This window comes from Choloepus didactylus, chromosome 12 (genome assembly GCF_015220235.1).
Source record: "Choloepus didactylus isolate mChoDid1 chromosome 12, mChoDid1.pri, whole genome shotgun sequence".
NCBI lineage: Eukaryota > Metazoa > Chordata > Mammalia > Pilosa > Megalonychidae > Choloepus > Choloepus didactylus.
The window spans coordinates 101,442,748-101,454,706 of NC_051318.1; the positions used below are offsets into that span (position 1 = coordinate 101,442,748).

An 11,959-nucleotide genomic window follows, 5' to 3' on the forward strand; every position below is an offset into this window, starting at 1 on the left:
CTTCCCTGATCCTGAGAAAACATTCAAAACGAGCCCTTCCTGAGCCCTTGAGCAGTACAGGGCCAGGGGTGGCAGACTCCTGATGAGTCGCAGATCTGCTGCCAGGATCTCGCAGCGAGAGCCGTAAAGCGGGAAGACGCTGCCGGGAGAGCAAGTGCCTTCCCCTCAGGACAGGGCTTGTAGCCTCTCCCAGCGGAAGTGCAGGTACGCCCGGGGGAGGGGCCAAGGCTTGGTGTTGGAGATAGGAGTAGTCTGGTAGGTAAACCCAGGCCCCTTGACTTAAATGAGGAAACTGCCAGGAAGGGGCTCTAAGCTGTGAAATAGGCTATGGGGGTTGCTTTTACTATCCCCAGGCTCGTGACCCCCCTTGGAGAGGCAGGAGGCACAGCTCATCACTGTTGACTTGGAAGGGGCATGAAGGGGCATCCAGGTTAGTGAAAGTGCTCTATGTGTTGATCTGGTAGTGGTTACACAGGTATGTAGCCATAGGTAAAAAATTCACCAAGCTCTATTCCTAAGATTGTACATTTTACTGTGTGCAAGTTGTATCCCAATTTAAAACAAATAAATACATATCGTCAGGAGAAACATATAGATAGAGAGAGAGAGAGAGAGAGAGAGGCACCATAATTATTGGTACTTCCAGTCTTAACCTGAGGCTTTCAGGAGTGAAAATGTGTCTTATTTTACTAGAGCTCCCTTAACAAACAACTACAAACTGGGTGCCATAAAACAACAGAAATTTATTGTCTCGCTGTTCCGGAAGCTAGAAGTCCAAAATCAGGATGGTGGCAGGGCCATACTTCCTTCAATGTTTGCAGTGAAGAATCTGTTCCACGTCTCTTCTATTCTTCTGGTGGTTTGCCGGCAGTCCACGGCACTGTCCCCTCTGTTTTTGTCTCCAGATTTCCTCTTCTTACGAGGACACTAGCCATATTGGATTAAGGGCCTGTGGTACTCCAGGACGACCTCATCTTAACTTCCCTAGTTCCATCTGCAACAACCCTGTCTCCAAATAAACTCACATTCTGAGGTACTGTGGGATAAGACTTAAACGTATCTTTTTGGGGAAGCACAATTGAATCCATAACAGCATATTACCCTAACCAGGGCTTTGGTCATGAGACAGGAGGAGTGGTCCAATCTATAGGAAAGTTAGGACCAAGAGTCCAAACAAACCCACAAGTTTAGGCAATGACATACAGATAACTATGGAAGCCCAAGCAGGACATTCTTGCTACAGGTACAGGCTTGCAGGCATATGAATTCAGAAGGTAGATCCACAGCCAAGATATAGGTCCTAGATGGAAAAGACCAGTCAGAATATGAGTTCTTTTACCCAAAATCTGCAGAGACACTGGGGATCCAGCAACCATGGGGTCACAGTAAAAATTTATTATCTGTCTATAACATATCGATTCTTCACATTAGAAATCTACCATGTGACACAAGCTGATGAATGGTAAAAAATAACCCAAATCCTATTATGATTAGTAAGAATACTTTGTACAGATTTATATATTTATAGGAGCTAACAGAATGGATTTTCTGAACTGAGGGTTGAGAGTTGCACAGTGAAGCCTGGGACTTCTGCACCCATAGGTGGTGAGCCTGGAGCCACTGTAGCTACCATGTGGAGGCAGAGAATGGGACTAATAAAGAGGAAGTGGAACAAGGTGTAATGCTGGTGAATCTTGAGTCCTGGATCAAGCTATACCTGAAACTAAACTAACCTGGGCTGTTTGAAACAATGATTCCCTTTTTTGCTTAAGCTATTTTCAGTTGAAATTTCTGTTGCTTGCAGCCAGAAGATTCCTATGTTGTATAGCATTCATTTTCAAACATTTTTATTAGAATATTCAAATATTACTAGAATATTCCCACAAATTTTGGAGTAGCAAAGCCTGGATTAATGAGATAAAAATACATAAAATATATATTTCCTTAAATGGAAGATGTATTTCACGATGTTTGTCTTCTATGAAATTGTAGTATAGAACTAATGCTGGACTTACATAGTAACCATGTTAAATTCTTTTATTTTTTTACCTAGACATAATTACTTAACAAATGTTAGATCTGAAAGGAACTTTAGTCCAAACGTCTTACTTTATAGATGAGGAAGAAAAGGTTCAGAGTGAATAAGTAAATTTCCAAAGGTCATACAGACAGCCGTAGAACCTACAAGGTTTCCGGACATCTGGTTGAGATCTCTTTCCAGTACTTTGACATGAGTTGACTTATGTTATATCTGTCAGTGTTATAACATGATATATGTTATATTAACACTATAATGCATTAAATTAAATACCAACTTGTGATGGTCAGTTTGATGTGTCAACTTGGCTAGGTTACAGTCTCCAGTTATTCAATCAAGCACTAATCTAGGTGTGGCTGTACAGATATTTTTTCTTTTTCTGGCAATTAACATTTTTTAGCAATATTTTTAAAAATTAAGGCATGTACATTGTTTTTCTCAGACATAATGCTATTGCATTAAAATCCATAATCCATTGACTTTAAGTAAAGAAGATTATCCTAATAATCTGGGTGGGCCTGATTCAATCAGTTGAAATGTCTAAAGAGCAGAACTGAGGTTTCCCTAAAGAAGAAGAAACTCTCCCTGCAGACAGTAGCTTCCACTTGTGCACAAGCGTTCCAGCCTGCCCCTGCTGATAGCTGCCCTGTGGATTTCCGACTTGCCTGGCCAGCCTCTCACAGTCACATAAACCAATGCCTTGTAATAAATCTCTTACAAGCCTACTGGTTCTATTTCTCTAGTGGAACCTTGACTGATGCACAAGTAAGGTCACTTTAGTAAATTTTTAAAGGATAAATCACTGAGTAAAATTTTAAGAATATATTATGAAAAATCATAATAAATTAAAATTGTTTTAATGAACTGAAAGATATTATTCAACTCTACCACATCATGAGTAATAATCAATGCTAAACACTACTGCGTTAATATTGATACCCTGACTTCTATTTCTAAAATAATGAATTTCAAACACTAACCATGTAACTCAGTGACTTTGAAGGAAGAGACATCGTATCTTTTAAAAAAATGATAAGTTTCTCAAAATCTCGTCACTAGCTTGCATCTCTACTGCCATTTATCTTGTGGTGGATTTGTAATTTTTTTTGAGATTTTCCATCTAACCAGAAATTCACAAACAATTTTCTTTATGCAAAGAAGATCTGTTTTCACTTGCTTTAGTTTTACTTTAATCATAAAATATACCCTTATTGCTACAGTAAGCAAAAATGAATCTTCTATGCACTGCTCTTTCTTTAACTGGCACTTTTAATTCGGTTTTAATGGAATCTGATTTCATGCTCCATTCTGTTGCCTAAGGATATTCTACAGTAGTTTAGAGGTTTAAGTAAGCAATAAATTTCAATATACTGATAACCTTGATGTATATTTCTATTTATTGAATTGTGAATGAATGACTTCTTTGCAGAGCATATTATTCCTGATACCCGTCGCTTATCCAGACAAGTAATAACAAATCTACACAATTCTCAGTTATCCATATCAAGAGGAAAAATGGTGGAATGAAAGACCCAAAATGGCAGATCTTCCGAAAGCCGTTTGCATTTGACTTTACATTTGACCTCCAACCCTGGCGACACAGCTGTAGAACTTTTAACACACCCGCCCCCCATAAGCCCAAGCTCTCATGCCCAGAATCTTCTAATCATGTGGGTCTGGAGTGTGGCCTTGGTACCTGAAACAGTGTGTGCAGCCAGGGTTGAAACCCCCTGGAGAAGGAGCTCAGCAAACTGTAGCTTTATCACTTTCTCCAGGATCATCCTGACATGGGCTCTGATCATTTTCATTTTTCTTCCCGTCGCCATGTCCTCACACTGGAACTTGTTTTCCCCCAAATTTTAAACTCTCAGGACACCTGGTTTCCCAAGCCCTGCTGCTCCTCCTTCACTTCAACTGGATTTATTTCTCATCCACATTTTGCTCACATGCTTTCGCCCTTCCTTGTTCTCCAAGCAGTGATCTCACTTTCCTCTTCTCCCTCCTTTATTTCTCCAATTCCTTCATGTTCTTTATGCTCTTCTGGAACCACAAAATGTTAGTGCGGGACAGATCGTACAGTCAACTCCTGCAACCACTCACCCACTTCTTTTTTATTTTTATTTTTTAATTTATTTTTGTTTTTGTTTTTGTTTTCACCCACTTCTTAAGTCCCTTTAACAACTGCCCCAGGGGCTCAGCCACTGATGGCTAGCCATGAAAAACTCCAGTGACAGCAGACCTTCCTAAGGCGCTCAGCTCTGTTTCTTTTTTTGTATTTAGCCAAGACTCTCTGTAGGTTCAACTCACTCCTGAATTTTACTTTGACATCTCCCTTTCCAGCTCCCAACTTGGGTCCTATTTACTGTGGCTCTGCTGTTTGCCCTCCTGGTCCATCAAATGTTGCTGGAGAAAGTCACAAAACTGTATTAACTGGGTCTGCTCCAAACTTGGTTTGCTATTGCTTGCCAACCCACATATTCATATTTTTTGACTGCTTCTCAAATTTCCCACAGCAGCTGAGCCCAATCTTTATATATTTTCAAACCCCATTCCCACCCCACATCCCCAATGTATACCTCACTTCCCCCTACCTTTTTTAGCACATTCAGACCCCCTTTCAATATCTGTCTTTTCCATCTCAAAATGTCCCTCTTTTCACCAATGAAGATGATACTTATGACGAGTATCTATTGCCTAGAAGTGTCCCATCTTTTTTCCAACTCCAAACAGCTCTCATGCCTCTTCTGGAACATTCTCCCATCAATTACCTACTCTTTCTTGCATCTTTACATTCAGCCTTGCCAGTTGCCTAAAATGTTACTTGGGTCTCTTGTATTTCAAAAACAAAAAGAAAAAAAAAAGCCTTTCTCTCAGCTATGACAACCACATGACCCCTTTTCCTTACATATTTCTGGGAGAAAAGATGCCTTGTCTATACGAGCTTCCTGCTTCCTCACTCCTTCCTTACACTGTCTGACCCCTACCTCCAGCATGGCATTGGCATCCTGCTCTCATTCCATAGACTTTTTTTCAGTCTGACCTTCTGTGGCTTCTTGACAGAATGTTGCATTTCTTCTCCCAAACGCGATTTCTACTTTCTTTGAACTTCCATAACCCTTGACTGATATTTATTCATCTCAAGCCCCTGGCCCATTCTAAGACGCATTACAGTGACTCCCACTAGTCTAATTTCTCTTTGATGAGAGCCACCCGAGGGCTCAAATACCTCCTGGCCCTTCGCATGGGGACCGACAACAAGGAGGCAATAAGTAAATATGTGATGAATACTTTTCAATATCTTAGAAATGTACAATATAGTAAAGATCTGAGTAGCCAGCCTCCCTTTCTCCAGTTTTCCCTCTCTTTTCCCCTCCTCGCTGTCCCCTTCACAGTAAGATAGCTTTTAGTAAAATTTGTGTAAGAAACCAGCCTGAAGTGCAATGGACTCCTGCAACTTTGTCTTCCTCTTTCTGAGACAGAGGAAATTAAGATCCTGTTTGCTTTTATAAAATTCTTCATTCAGTCACAACAATGTCTATGTCATACAGACATAATAGTCTCTCTCTCTCTCTCTCTGTATATATATATATACATATGTATTTGTGTGTGTGTGTATATATATTTAAAATTATATAAGTAATACATTCCTGTAATAGATTCTTACCAAACAAACTACAACACAAAAACCCCTTCCATTCTTCTCTCTTTTGCTCCAGAGGTAACTGCCATTGGCAGTCTGATGGGTGTGTTGTAAGTTATTACTTCTATGCATTTAGTACCTTCTGCAGAATCGTAAATCAAGATTTGCTATAAATAATCCTGATCAGGATAATCAAAACCGCAGCTACGTGACTTCCTCTTTTTCTTTCACTTTAATATCTTCTATGTCTTTTTTTTTTTTTAATTAAATTCAGTTTTATTGAAGTACATTCACACACCATACAATCATCCATGGTATACAATCCACTGTCCACAGTATGATAACATATTATGCGTTCATCACCACAATCTATCTCTGAACATTTTCCTTACATCAGAAAGAACCAGAACAAGAATAAAAAATAAAAGTGAAAAAAGAACACCCAAATCATCTCCCCATCCCACCCCATTTGTCCTTTAGTTTTTATCCCCATTTTTCTACTCATCCATACACTAGATAAAGGGGGTGTGAGCCACAAGGTCTTCACAATCACACTCTTCTATGTCTTTTGAGACACTAATTCCACTATTGCTGCCAATTCCCTAACACGGAATTCTCCTGAAGGGTATGTATCATTTTCCTTTCTTCCACGAATATGTTAAAAATCTTCCTTGTATGTGGGGAAATTCATAGCAAACAAAAAAGTGCTGCATCAGTTTGCATTTTCAGAGAAACACTGAGAGATTTGAAGGAAGTACATTTAGCTAAGCTGAGCAACAATAGCAACAATTTGTGGTAATATTGGGAGAAGAACAGTGGAAGATATGACTCAAGAAAAAATCTAGATTGCGATAAATGGACAAAAGTATCAAAATGATCACCCTGTGACATGAATGAGATGTAAAATTTGATTCTTAGTAATAAAAAGGTTCATTTGCATCACCACTTATTAAGCATGGGACACTGTTCTAAGCACACTGCATGCGTCATCTAATTTAATCCTCAGATCAGCACTGTGAAGTGTGTACTGTCATCGTTCACATTTTATAGATGGTGAAACTGTGTCCAAGTCACACCATTTGTAAGTAGTAAAGCAGTTATTCCAATTCAGCTCTGACTCCAAAGCTCATTTACTTCATTTCTTCAACAAATATTAATTGAGCACCCACTCTGAGCCAGGCATTGGCAAACAAGGCAGGCAATGGCCTCTTGCCCTCGTGGAAGTTACAATCCAACTAAAGAGGTAGACATTAATCAGATAGCAAGACAAATAAATATCTTAAATTAATATCATGATATCTACCATGAACAAAGGGTAGCAGACATTCTCTACTATGTTCCAAACTCCGAGGCAGTGCCTGTGTTAGCTGCCCCATAGAGACTGGTTGAACGTTGAATAGGGTGGTGGTGGAGGTGAACATGGGTGGACTTCCCCACGTCTTGGTGGAGGCAGGGAAGGCTTTTCTGAGAAGGTGACATTTAAGCTGAGATTTGAAGGATGATCAGAACTGTCTGGGAGGTAGGTGAAGCTTGCAGAGGGGTTGTTTTAAACCACAGGCTTAAAGGTTGAAGAAGGTTGGTTGGTATAAAGAAGGGATTGAAAGTACACTGAGGAAGTAGCAACATGGAGAGGGGTTGAGACAAGCTATGCAGGTTAAAAGGGTTGTGATCATGCAGATCACATGAGCCATACTGAAGATTTTTTTAAATCTTTACTCTGAGAGCAATGGGCTGCCCGGAAAGGATTTTAATCGGAGGAGTGTCATCAGCAGATTTTCACTGATCATTCCAGCTGGAGTGCAGTCAACGAGGAGGCCAGTTAAAGGTCTATGACATATGCACTAATGCAAAGTGTCATAATTGGGAAAACTGTGTGTGATGGCAGGGAGTGGGGGGGTGCCGGTTTGAAACTGTTATGTACCCCAGGAAAGACTATGTTCTTTAATGCAATTTTGTGGGTGCAGACCTATTATGGGTGGGATCTCTTGATTAGGTTGTTTCCATGGAGATGTGACCCACCCATCTGTGGGTGACCTTTTGATTAGATTATTTCCATGAAGGTATGACCCCACCCATTCAAGGTCTTGATTAGTTTACTGGAGTCCTTAAGAGTGCTCAGGGGCCAGCTCAGACCCAGACACTTGGAGATGCAGGTGGAAAGACATTTGGAGGTGCTGAGCTAAGAGATGAAGCCCAGAGTTTGCCCCGGAGAAGCTAAGAGAGGACCCCAGATGCTTAGAGAGAAACACCATGGGAGAAACAAGAAAGGACACACAGAACCTTAAAGAGAGATGCTAAGACAGAAGCCCAAAGACATTTTGGAGAAAGCTATGGAAACCAAGAAAGGCCCAGCAGACTCTGGCCACATGCCTTCCCATGTGACAAAGGAACCCCAGATGACATCGGCCTTTCTTCAGTGAAGGTGTCCTCTTGCTGTTGCCTTAGTATGGACACTTTCATGGCCTTAGAACTGTAAATTTGTAACCTAATAAGTCCCCTTCATAAAAGCCAATCCATTTCTGGTATTTTGCATAATGGCAGCTTTAGCAAACTGCAACAAAGGGGGATTGGGGAATTCTGTACTTTTTGCATGATTTTCTGTAAACCTACAACTTCTATAATAAAAAAGAAATAAAAAAAAAAAAAGAACCTATTGCCACAGTCCAGACTTGAACTAGGGTGACACAGTGGAGAAGGGGAGAAGGGAACAGATAAGCGATGCTTAGGAGGTGACTGACTGGATATGGAGGATAAGGGAGAGGGAGTGTATCAGTCAGGATGCCTGTATTAGTTATCTATTGCTGCGTAACAAATTACCCCCAACTTTAACAACTTAAAACAACAAATATTTTTTTATCTCATTATAGGTTCTGAGGGTCAAGAGTCTGGAGCGGCTTACCTGTGTGGTTCTGGCCAAGGGTCTCCCAAGCTGCTGGCCGGGGCTGCAGTCATCAAAGTTTCAACAGGGGCTGGAGGATCTCCATCAAGTTCACTCATGTGGTGGTTTGCAGGCCTCAGTCCTGACCATGTGGGCTTCTCTATGAGGCTCCTTGTCACAGAAGCTGACTTCCCCCAAAGCAAATGATCCAAGAGAGAGAGAACAAACAACCAAGACGGAAGCTGCAGGATTTTCTAATGCCCTAATCTCAGCAGTGATACACCATCCCTTCTGCCATATTTTACCACACACGGAGGCCAAGATGGACATGCTATGGGAGTGGACCACACGAGAGCATGGACACCAGGAGGCAGAGGTCACCGGAGGCTTCCTTGGAGGCTACTGACCACTGTGCCCATAATGAAAAGAAGGCACTTTCAAACTTGAAGGGAGTTGTGTGTGTGTCTGTGTGTGCGTGTGTGTGTGAATGGTTTGTTTGTTTTCTTACCAAGGGACTATTGACAAGGATGTAGGCAGGATGTGGGGGACCACAAAGGAGTAATACAACTTCCCAGAGCAAGCAGCAGTACAGCTATTACCACCCCTGAGCCCAAAAGGACAAGAGAAGAGGGAGGAACCCTGGAACCCTAAAAGAGAGTCATGATGAGCAGCCCACCTTGAGAGGTGTGGAGTCATTCTTCTATAGGGACAGCCAGCAAGTGATACGCTAGACCAGCTCATAGAATACGTGGCAAGTGTCTTCTGTCTCTGCATCCGATGATGTCACGGTGGTAGCCTGGGATCAGTCATGGCAGGAGTGTTTGCTTCATGGTGGGAGTATTTGCAAATGCTACAAACCAGGACTTTTTGTGCAGAGATCCTGTTGTTAAACATTCGTTAGCACACCACCGGACACAGCCAGCTTGAGGCAACCTCTCAGGATGGGAGCTACGAGAATTCGCACCCAGCTCTCCTTCTCTCTAGGGTCAAGGGAGGACCAAACTCAACTGGAAGCCAGAGAACATAGGAGCCTCCCGATATGTTCTAGACAAGCCGTCCCTTGGGGAAGACAGCAGGATCCGGAGAGTGAGAGCGGATCCAGCCTAGGAAGGATGCTGTGCGGATGGCGATTCAGTTCACAGAAAGAAATACAGACAAAGTATCATTTGTCACAAGACCTATTAATTATACTTTCCCATCCATTCTTATGACTCTTGATTTCCCACATCAATGGAGGTGACTTTGACAGATAACTTGAAAACACTGGATTTTCTATTAGAGTCAGTGGATGAGATGGGTTTTTTTGATAAACAAAATAAACTGACTGGCTGAGTGAAGAGAGCTTATTAAAAAGATTCAGAAGAACTCACAGAATCAAAGAAGTCATGAGGAACAAGGCTCAGAAAGAGTGGGACCAGGGCAGCCCCAGATAATCAAGTGGTAGAAAGCAATCAATGACCCCCTCAGAGCATGACTTTTGGAATAAAAAAAAAATCCTGTTTCAATCCTTTTTCTTTAAACAGTCCTTCATTTATTCTCTGTTCTAGAGGCATAGTCCCAAGATAAAATTTGGCCAGCTTCAGTCAGTGATCACTCTTAGCAAGAACAAGGCAGTTTCTTGACTGATAGACCCCCTGGGACTGTCAGAAGTGGGGGCGGGGTGTGTTCAGTAATTCCCAAAGGACATTGGTGCTGGGAACCCTCAGAAGAGCAAATGCCCATTACAGTCTGGGACATGGCCCTGTTCCAGGGTCCTTCCTGAATTGAGGGGGCCATTAATAGGTAAATTATTGGGAATTTAACTGTTCTTAAAAAATCCTTAGGCATAACATCAATAGTTCAGAATGTCTTACTATTTGACATTGCGTTAACATTTTAAGAATCACACATATGTAAAGAAATGTTGGAGCTAAAATACACAGAAACAAAAACAAAAACTGAAATGTGCTGATGATTTAGAGGAAAATCAAATGCCACGATTTTGACAAACCTGATGACCACATAAGTATGCCCCTGTAGCATAAGGAGATGGAAAATTTGGAGTTAAAATGGAGACCGGTGGTATGTGTTTTAAGCTGTAGGAGGCGTTCTGGCATGCCTCGGTTGTAAATATGAGTTTAGAGAAAATGATTGACCTTGAAGGCCATGGGTCCTTCACTGCCCTCTTCCCGACTCCTTGGAGCTCAGCTACCCTGCAAGACCCACTGTCGTGTCTTCTCCATGCCAAGCCTTCCTGGAGCAGCCTGGTTTAGCTGATTCACAGTGAACTAGCCCTTCCTGTGTATGCCATGCACCGTGAACCTGATACATGTCCCCTTGGGGTGTTAGACATCTTTGCATGTGTGCCTCCTGACTTCTCACATGCAGTCAAAGAATAAGAGGGGCAGGAACTCTGTCTGTTGATGGTAAGTTGACCATTGGAGGTTTAATGTCACCTTTTAAAACCTTGGCCTTTCTTCCCTTTTCTAGTTCCTCTTCTTCTGCCTAAACCTTGAAAAAACTGGACCTTAACAAGTGTTCACCTCTCCTCTCTCCTTTTTTCTACCTCACAACATTATTGAGAGAATTAATGAGAGTGTGTAAAAGCTCAGGCAGGGCTTACACTAGATGTTTTAACTTTGCTTGATGCTCTTTCCACCACAAGCCAATGGCTCCCAAACACAAAGAAAGATCTCTTTAGGGTTACTAATGTCGATAATATTTGTCTCATGCTCCATGTCCCTCCTCAACGATCTCCTCCACTTTGGCAATCAACTGTGCTCTTTAAGGGGTTGCCTCTCCATGTCCCTCCAGCCAACTCATGTCCCAAGCCTCAGGCCTGTATTTCCAACAGGATGTTCTATAAACAGCTCAGACTGAACACATCCTGAATTGAATCCCTCCATCCTTACAAACCTAGGCCTTTCACTTTAAGCCCTTGATCTTGAGTCATAACTGTGCCACACGTGTGACTTGCACTTGAAATCTCAGAAAATCTCAGCTCCAGCATCTCCCTCTCACTCTCTTCCATCCAATATCGGTTGCCAAATCCTTGTGGACTCTATCACTGTGTTCCTAACCTCCCATTTTTCCCTGCTGCCCCGTGTCCAGCTATCATTAAATCTCAACTCAAACCTTGAAAGAAAGTCCTGACGCGCCCTCTTTCTCTATCCCCCACCCCAGCCCATCTTCTACACTGACATCAGAGTTCTTTTCCTAAAACACAGATAAGATCTTGATACACCCCAGCACCACCACCACCCAGGCCAACCCCCCGCACACGAGTTCACACACACACACACACACACACACACACACACACACACACACCAAAGGTTTCAGCCTGCCTGCTGGTGCCCGTAAGCTATCCAAGTCGTTTGTTGTTATAGTCCCCACAACACTTTCTGGCCTCCTCTCCTTCTGC

General features: G+C 42.1%; 1 long non-coding RNA gene across 1 annotated transcript in view; it reads left to right on the top strand.

Moving 5' to 3' along the window:
- Positions 1 to 10,025, top strand: part of LOC119506673 — a 43,120-nt gene extending 33,095 nt beyond the window's left edge. Inside the window, exon 3 of the long non-coding RNA XR_005211051.1 lies at positions 8,546 to 10,025. This is a non-coding gene — a long non-coding RNA (uncharacterized LOC119506673). The remainder of the gene's footprint in view (positions 1 to 8,545) is intronic.
- The last annotated feature ends 1,934 nt before the right edge of the window (positions 10,026 to 11,959 follow it).